The following is a 6,882-nucleotide window of genomic DNA, read 5'->3' as shown; positions in this document are numbered from 1 at the left end:
TCTCCAGCTGCAGTCATCTTTGAGGGAAACCAGTTCAACCCAAGCGCTCTTTGATAACGCGATGATTACGTAACTGCAGATCATCTGTCCAGCATCGTATAAAGCTGGCAATTTGATTGGCCCGACTAATTCTGAACCGATCATAATTACTCCTCAATGGATCGAGTCCAGACCGAACTTCCCGACCAAAAAATGTTGTGGCGCCGGTTCGGGCTGGCATCCAGGCTAGTTCACTGCAGTTATAAAGAGAAAATACTCACCAATGGTGTTGACCTATGAATTTGCCTTAAAGCATATTGAAAACCCCACATAAACATATAAACAACATTTAAAAGCTTGATTTTCACCTCAGACTTTAAGAGTAATTAAAAATCTATGAGTACTACAAAATAACAATCTGCTTACTTAGTTCTACTTACTTAAACTTACTTAAAATGTTGATGTAACTGATTACCTCAAATTTTTTTAGTTTAGCCAACTTATTCTGATTTACAGTATATGGATGGGGGAAAAACACACCAAGATACTTTTCAAAATAGCTTCTTAGTCCACATACTGTAAGACCGGTTTATAAGTTCCAAATATATGGACAGAAATTATCTCTCAAATGTTAAAAACGTTTGTTTGATACTTTTGTATATAACGGGGGATTGTTCTAAAAGGCTAAAAAGGCGACAACAACTGCCTGTAATGTGTTGTAATAGATGCCATATGTATTCAAAACTTATGAAAAACACATGCATATATCAAACTGATACTGTCGACCATGTACAAATTCAGCTTCCTGATCTGTTCTTTTAATTTGAGATGAATGTAACTTACTGTAAATATCCTGCTTAACTGTAAATCCTCATGAATCGCCTCCATTCTGACATCACAATGAGCAGTCCAGACCAATCAAGTTACTTGTTTCCAACACTCCAATTTATTCTGCGGTATTTACAGAACACACCCACTCTGTGGCAAATGCATGAAGAAGTGATATAATAACGTTATTTTCAAGCAATAACGGCAACGGACATGGCCATCATTAAATTGTAATTACTATCACAAACAAACTCTATCGACTGAAAGCGGAGCATGAGAGGCCCGCGGAAATGGCCGTGAACAGAAAAAAAAAAAAAACTCATCAGATAGCACGGCGGCGGCGTAATTCTCCTTCCCCTATTGAATAATGTCATTATCAGCGACTAATGATGATGTGAGGAGAAGCAGTTATGGAATAAACCGATTATGACAGAGAAAAATGATTGAGGAGCCAGGAAGCTCCATTTATATCGTTTCCATTTCTGCCTTTCCTTGTGTGATGGAATAGTCCCGTCTCTGCTGTCTTTCTTTAGCACGTACACTCCTGCCATCTCCCCTCTCTCTCTCTCTCTCTCTCTCTCTCTCTCTCTCTCTCTCTCTCTCTCTCTCTCTCTCTCTCTCTCTCTCTCTCTCTCTCTCTCTCTCATTCACTCACTCCCTATCTCTCTCTCTCTCTCTCTCTCTCTCTCTCTCTCTCTCTCTCTCTCTCTCTCTCTCTCTCTCTCTCTCTCTCTCTCTCTCTCTCTCTCTCTCTCTCTCTCTCTCTCTCTCTCTTCTCTCTCAGTTCTTTTCTTTAACTTTTCTCCTCTCCTTGCAATTAATCGCTGTCACATCCAGTGTTGGAGAAGCTACTTTCAAACTTGTAGCTTGTCAAACTACTTACTCGAATCAGAATTTAGTTCTACAGCGAAGCTAGGCTTTTGAGTTAGCTATACATCAATATACAAATAAGCAATTAGCTAAAGGGCAGCTTGACTGTGGTTGAGTTCAGATTCATTTAAAGTAATCATTTAAAAAATGTTATCCTTTTTTTTAATCAATTTTTCAAACAAAATTGATAATACTATAATTTTACAACTATTATATAAAAATAATATAACATTGAGTTATTTGATGCAGTTTATCACAGTTTTCTCCTAAAAACAAACAAAAAAACAAACAAATTTGTTATAACTAAGATATAATTTGAACAAATTTACACTAAATACCACCTATGAAACTACAACGCACCATAATTTATGTTAGAATAGTATAAAACTATAATGAACAGCAGAATTTAACAAAATATTATTGTAAATTACTAAGATTTTTTAATTATTATTACATTTTTTAAATTATTATTTTCTAATAATAATTAGTAAAAATAATACTAGTAGTTATAGTATATTATATGTTTGAAATTGTTGTATAGGTCACACTTTAGATTAGGGTCCAATTCTCACCAACAACGAATTAATAACTACGACTTTTGCCTCAATAAACTCCTAGTAGTTGTTAAGTTTAGGTATTGTGTACGATTAAGGGATGTAGAATATGATCATGCAGAATAAGTCCTATATGTGTAGTTGTGTACTTATATATGTGCTTTATAAGTACTAATAAACAGCCAATATCCTAGTGATATGCATGCTAATAAGCAACTTAATAGTGAGAATTGGACCCTAAACTACAGTATTACCAAATATTATATCGCTATTTTGTAAAATGCTAGAAAAAAAACAAACATAAAATGTATAGTATTTTAGAGAGTCAGTCAACTGAATCATTGTCTAAATCAATTCATCTAAATGAAACGTTCTACCGCAATTCACTAAATTCAGACTTCCGAGCAAGCTCTATGTGCAATAAATGTGACAAAAAAATAAATAAAATAATGTAAGATTTTATGCCACTAGACTGCTACTTGTTACTGGAAAGCTACACTGTTTTGAAAAATCTTGGTTAAGCTACAATAGCGCGTCTCCACTTGTAGTTAGTAACTTTCTTACACGGGTCACATCTTTCCTCTTATTTTATAAATGTTCGCAAGCATCATAATGCATTTGATTCTGGTCTCAAATCAGTTGATCGTGAGTGTATGTGTGTCGCGAGTACTCTATAAATGTGTGTAGGTACTGGTTGTGGAAGGGAAGGGCCCGTGGCCCTTATCAGTATATAACATCTGGCTGTGTGTCAGGTGATGAGATGGGTAGAGAGAGAGAGACAGAGAGAGTGAGACAGGACGCTTTAATGCGATGTGGGGGGATAGAGCGAGAGAGGGGTGGTGTGCAAACAAACAGTGGCTGATATGGTCTATGCTTGTCACAATCATTCAGGACGCTCATATATCTTCCCCTCCGCTCCCCGCTTCAGCGGCCCTTGCCTCTCTCTCCCTCCCTTTTTAATCTTGTTCCCCCTCTCTCTTCCTCCATCTCCCCTTCTCTCGCTCTCTGTCTTCCTTTCTCCCCATCTCTGCTTCCTTCCTGTTGTCTTCTGTTGGATTGGATTCTTTCTGGGTCTGTATTTTGGCGTGCATCTCATTTTGGGCACTTTAACTGAACGCACGGAACCAAAATTGAGGCCTTATTATGTCGGTGACTTTAAAATAAGCTCTTTTTAGTCAACAATACATTAACTAACATGAACTTGCAAGAAGCAATGTGTTTTAACTGCATTTATTAACCTTTGTTAATATTAATTAATAAAAAGTTCACATTTACAGTGGATTAACTAATGTTAACAGAGACAACTTTTGACCTTAAAATGTTTTAGTAAATGTTGATATTAACTAAGATTAGTAAATACTGTAGAAGTATTGTTCACGAGTTCATGTTAAATGATTTAGTCAACAAATAAAACCTTATTTTAAAGTGTTACCTTAATGTCTTACGTCAGCTTGTCTTATATCTCTACATGCAATGTATTCCTAATAGACAAAATGAACCAACATTAACAGATACACACACATAACTAATAGCAATATAAGTAAGTATTAATTGCTGCAGTTCATCGCAGTGTTTTGGTAACACTTTATTTTAAGGTGACGTAGTTACACGTTACTACATGTAATTACTATAGTAATAACAGTAAATTATGCATAATTACAAGTAACTAACACTAAACCCTAACTCTATGTAATTAATATTACTCAGTACTTATTAGAGTAAGTACAAAAGTGTAACCCTGTTTTCTACTAGTACATAAATGATGTGAATGCTGCAAATAACTATATTGAACATAATATTGCAATATTTATATAAATCAGAGTGATGTTATTTGAACAGATTTACAGTAATACCACCTATAAAAAGAATGCACCATATTTTCTGATTATGCTAAATCATTATTTCGAATTCTTGTTATTTTGTAAATGTTTTCAAAAAATGTGAGTCAAATGAATCAGTGACTAATTTTCTGAATCAATTAATCTAAATGAACAATCCAAACCTGATTCACTAAACTAGTGATTTCGAGTGCTTCATACTGTATGAATGGAAAGTTTATCATTTTTATAATATTAGTTTTAATGTACTGGTTGTTTTGTGCTATAATTGACATCTTACATAGTCTAATTATCTCCACTGATGTCATGATATTTTTTCATTTGAATGGCCAGAACAATGCTTTTTTTTTCTGCAGAATGGTGTAGTTACAGTATACCAGTATCCCCCAGTATCCCCCAACTAGGGGGGGGAACCACAACCAGTGTCCTGCTAGCTGTGAGCACCACATGAAACAAGCGTGGAAAATTAGTTTTTATCTTTTCATATCTAAAAAGCTAGTTTCCCTCTACAAACTAATCTGATTGGTGACTTTTTGCACTTTGAAAAAAGGAACATTGAAGATCACATGGTTGTGTTCAAGGCATTTCACTCCTGAATGCCTTTGAATGATCCAATTCAAGTCAACATGAATTCAATTGTTATAAATAAATAAATACATGTTTACATTACTTATGGCAACACTTTATTTCAATAGTCCACTTTAGACATTCTACAAGTAACTTTGCAACTACATACATGTCAACTACAGTAGAGTAATAGTAGACTTTCTGTAATATTTGCTAACACTTTATTTTGATGCTCCCCAACAGACATTCTACTGACTATAAGCAACTTTTCAACTACGTCAGTAAGTAAAATGGGATGAGAACATGAATAATTTCACATTGACTTGTCCAAACTGTGGCTATTAAAGAAACTCATATCCTTGAAATTCCATTAACATTATCATCAAAAGATCATGATAAAGTCATGACATCAATAGAGAGCATCGTGACATCAGCACATTAGATCGTTGTGACGGCGAGACTTTGTAGGACAGTGTGAGATTGCGCCACGAACTAGTAAATACATACGGAGAAAGCGCTCGCAATCAAAAATCTCGAACAATCAGAAAACAAGCAGTCAGTTTACATTTCTCACAAAGGGGAAACCCTGATAGAATAAATCTTGAATAAAAAAAAAAAAAAAAAAAAAAAAGCCCAGAAAAGCGGTAGTGGTAAGTAAATCAATATGGCATATTCTTGTGTTTGACCCAGTCTGCGTTGAGGGCTTTCTGGGCCTGAAGCTTAAATATCCGCTAATGGAAGCTTGTGTAGATCTAATCACGCCTGTAATTGAAGTTAACTTTGAAGCTCTCAGTCTTGAGGAATATTTAAAGACAGGAGAGAGGGACTGAAACTCAATATGGCGCACCGGAGACCCGGCTATTCATCACGCATCAATAATAAATGAACACTCCGCGCATAATTCTGCTCACGTTGTTTCTTTTTGTTTTTAATATTTCCATCTTCTGCATGCTAATGCTTCATGTTCTTGTGGTCGATATGCCATTCAGTCCAATTCAATTTCAGGTCTGCCGCACCATTGATAAGACGAAGTGAATTTGACAAAGATCAGTACCGTAACAATATTTATGTAGATGTGAACATGTAGATCTATATCAGTTTGGACTTGGAGAGTGTTGACGATCTTAAAAATGTAGAGGGCCCACCTGGACATTATGCTCTCATATTTAGTATACAGTATGTGGTCCATGGACTGCAAGGCTGTGCTAGGGGGTCTGCAAAAAATAAATAAATATATCGTTAGCCGATATATTATAAATATATATATGTTAGCCGTTGTTATGTGGTTTGTAGGGTGCTATTTGTGGTATACTTACTGGCCCTAGTAAAAAGAGCCCACCTCTTCTTTCTTTGGCATTTTGCATCCTAGATACTACATGATTCAATTGAATGTGACGATTTACATAAAAATCAATCCATTCTGCTTCTGATTAATAACTGAAGCCCCATATTCATAGCAATTATTGTATTTTGACACATTTTTTAAGCCGGGTATATCATTAGCTAAATTGTAAGTTTAACATCATTTAGCTAACTATGGAAGCTAAAGAAAAGAAACAAAAAAGAAAAGTGATTAAGTTAGCATTATTACACACAAACTAAGGCAAAATTGTGAGATAAAATCATAATTATGTCATAATAAGTTTTAATAATGACACACTAAGGTCAAAATTCTGATATATAAGTCAAAATTATGACAGATCAAAATCATACTAAGTTAATATCAATATCATGACACTAAGTCAAAATGCAAGAATCAAAGTTATGAGATTAAAACAAATCTCATACATTATTTTTCAAAAGTCGAAATTATGACAAAAAATGAAATTACAGTATGATATTGAAGTTTGAGATAGAAAGTCAAAAATCTACTTTTATATCATGTTTTTTTTCTCATATCATTTCGACTTTATCTCATAGTTATGACTTGATTTAGATTCTCACAATCTTGACAATGTCATCATTTTGACTTTTCTTTTTATGTTATAATTATACCTTATTTGTTCTTGTGTGGCGGCCTTTCATAGCTATCAGACTTCAAAATGAATTATAAAACCCCGTGCAGTTGTTTTATTAAACGCATTTGAGGCTAATCTTTATTGTTGACCAACACCACACACTATTGCTAAAGTATTGCTCAATGACAACACACCAATGACATGTTTGCTCTTCAGCACTGTTTAGTGTTAGCTAGGTTAGCACTGTTTATGGTATCAACAGAAAGTGATTGATGGCGGAGGGCGTTC

Source organism: Rhinichthys klamathensis, unplaced genomic scaffold (assembly GCF_029890125.1).
Source record: "Rhinichthys klamathensis goyatoka isolate OS25496 unplaced genomic scaffold, OSU_Roscu_1.1 h1tg000048l_1, whole genome shotgun sequence".
NCBI classification, from domain to species: Eukaryota; Metazoa; Chordata; class Actinopteri; order Cypriniformes; family Leuciscidae; genus Rhinichthys; species Rhinichthys klamathensis.
This window is presented reverse-complemented; position numbering follows the sequence as displayed.